Raw genomic sequence first — 3,192 nt, forward strand, 5'->3', positions numbered from 1 at the left:
TGCGTCCCGTAGTCCTAATGATATTCTTGCTATAAGCCTCTATGAGGCAGTCAGTGCTCCGGCCGTAGTTCTCCTGTTTATCCTAGGGCCGAGGAGGCAGTTTAGCGCGCCTCTGTTCTCCTATTTTATCCTAGGGCTTATTACCCTATGAGGCAGTCAGCATGCCTTGTTTCTCCTCCAGTGCTCCGATGGCTATAAGCCTATGAGGCAGTTTAGCGCGCCTCGGGTTCTGTTATTTATCCTAGGGCTTATTACCCTATGAGGCAGTCAGCATGCCTTGGTTCTCCTCCAGTGCTCCGATGGCTATAAGCCTATGAGGCAGTCAGCACGCCTTGATTCTCCTACAGTGCTCCGAGGCTATAAGCCTATGAGGCAGTTTAGCGCGCCTCGGGTTCTGTTATTTATCCTAGGGCTTATAACCCTATGAGGCGGTCAGCACGCCTTGCTTCTCCTACAGTGCTCCGAGGCTATAAGCCTATGAGGCAGTGTAGCGCGCCTCTGTTCTCCTATTTATCCTAAGGCTTATAAGCCTGTCAGGCAGTCAGCACGCCTTGGGGCTCCGGAGTGCTCCTATCGACAAGGCAGGTCGCCTGGTTCTCCTGAGGGCTCCTGCGTTCTCCTAGGGGCTGCTGTCCCGGCGCGTTCTGCTTTCTTCGGATTTTCGGCCGCCTTATATACGCCCCGTTTGCCCCCCTGGTCACGTGCTTTTTCCCCATTCCCCTAGTACTTTAAGCAGGAGTATTCCAGCTGGCATCGCTTATTTACTGGTTTGTACCGGTCAGTTCTGCTTCGTACCGGCCGTTTGTTTACACGCCGTGCCGCATTTAGGCCGATTACGTCAGCTGCCTGGCCGAGTAATTTTCCATTCATATTGTATTCTAATTATTGATTTATTATTTACTTGTTATCCTTTTAACCTGTATTTTATTATAGCTTGACCTTTCCTTTATTTAATTGTGCATATTGCCTTCTTAAGTGAAATTTGGGTGTCACCTGGTCTTCCGATCCAGGTTTTTAGTCATTCCAAAATGGCCGCGCCCTGTCGTGTGTTGTGGTTTGAAATAGAGTGTTCGGTGTAACCGAAATCTCTACAGTAGCATGCCCCCGTCCAAATCATGCAAACATGTTAGTTTTTTACAGTTTTTTCGAGTATTTTGTACAAAAAACTCAAAATCTCTCTTCTGCATTCTGCACTGAAAGTAGTTCTCGAAAACCAGGTTTTTCGGTAATTCTATAGCATAAACACTTACCCCACGGCTGATTTTAAGATGTTTACCAACAGTAGAGGGCGTCCATAGGCAGCAGGCCTGAATGAGCAGCACACAGAAAATAATTAAAAAATACGTAAACAGTTACTATACACACGCAGCATGCATTTTATTCATGCAAAATCACTGCACATTAACCGTACAATCTTCACTCGAAACTTTTGCCAGCTCTATGATGCGGAATTCCGCCATGTTTTTCGGGTACCTCTCAACTCTCAAACGCGGCTGCCGGTCACCATGTCTACGACACCCCACGCATTTGCACAATTTTTCCACAAAACCGATTGAAATTTCAATCCTTTTCAAACGTCTATCGGGCATCCGTCTCCATTGTGCAATGCACATTTACGCACTCTAATGACGAAATTTGCCACGAAAAATTCGAGAAAACTGCTCTTTTCTATACGAGAAATAGTGCAACGGTGAACAATCGCGGAGACTTAGAGTTACATGCCTCCGGAGGCACAAGATAAACCACTCTCCAATCATAGTAGTTAGTCTGTGGGCTTATGTAAAAAAAGCAAAATTTTGGGTAGATTCTTGGCACCCATGTTTATACACACCTAGAAACATCACTAATTAAGGAAAAAATGGGTGCCAGTTTTTCCATCAACATTTAGGGCCGCTATTTTGAATTTCAAAATGGCCACGTTTTTTAAAGCGATTTGTATGATTTTTTGTTATTCAACATTATTTTAAACGTATAATCGAACTGTGTTCATAGAGTTTGGGTACCAAATGTATTACAGTTGAGACAACTTTTTATCTGAACTCTGTTTGCATGGATAGAAACAGGTTTTCGACGTTATTATCAAGAAATATATATAATTTTACCACGCATTTTAAAATTTTTAAAAGCAATCGGACTCTATTTTAGTTTTTAACTTTGTATTTCTAGTCAAGACATATATCTAATCAAGTCATAATTTTATAAATGTTTTAAATAATTTCACCATCGTACAGGCACTCAATGGAGCAATATGACGCCGATGTGCCGTTAAGAAATCTCCATCCATCAACCCCGCATCTTATTCAGGGTTTAACATTAACTTTTTATTTCACTAGACCATCGGGCTAGTAACTGAGGAAAACCACTAGCCCTGACCTAACTTTCACTAGACCATCGGGCTAGTAACTGAGGAAAACCACTAGCCCTGACCTAACTTTCACTAGCCCAGACCCAGACCATTGTTATGAAAAACTTTAGTGTGTCATCGTATGAATTCATAGATGCTGTTTCCCGCGCTTTAAATCAGACAGACCCAATGTTTCAATGGGCTAGGATGAATATGTGGCAGGTGATGACACTGTTACAGTTCCAGAGGGCTATACGGGAAGGTAACTGGCACATCTACTTGGTATCACTTGAGCATCTTTGCAAGTACTTCTTTGCATGTGCCAGGCTAGATTATGCTCAAAACATTCCAGAGTTCATCGCACGCATGGATGCCATAAAAACCTCTGATTCAGAACTATGGCAGAGCTTCACCATTGGTGAGTTTGCAGTGAATACCAGCAACCGTATTCCATTCATACGAATTGGTGTTGATCAGGCGATGGAACAGGCGATCAACAAATCAACGAAAGGCCAAGGATAGATCTCTGGAATAACAACATCTCCAGCAACGCTCTTGAAGTTTTGTCTCACTGCTCCGGAGCTGGCATGACTTGCTGATGAGTCAGAACAACTTGTAGCTACTACTAGCACAATTGCACCACCACAGCAGCATCAACTCTGTCAAAATTTGCTCGCCAAGAACGCTCCATTGCTCAGCTGAAGTCAGTGTTAGCACCCTGCAACTTAATCAAACGGAGGCTGGTAGCGAAACCTTGGACTACAGAGGCTGCATGTACAAACTCATGTCAAAAAAGATCATCCCAGACGAAGTTCACCAAAGTAACCTAGCAACAGAGGAGAATGGCA

The sequence above is a fragment of the Priapulus caudatus genome, unplaced genomic scaffold (genome assembly GCF_000485595.1).
Source record: "Priapulus caudatus unplaced genomic scaffold, Priapulus_caudatus-5.0.1 Scaffold1117, whole genome shotgun sequence".
In the NCBI taxonomy this organism is placed as follows: Eukaryota; Metazoa; Priapulida; class Priapulimorpha; order Priapulimorphida; family Priapulidae; genus Priapulus; species Priapulus caudatus.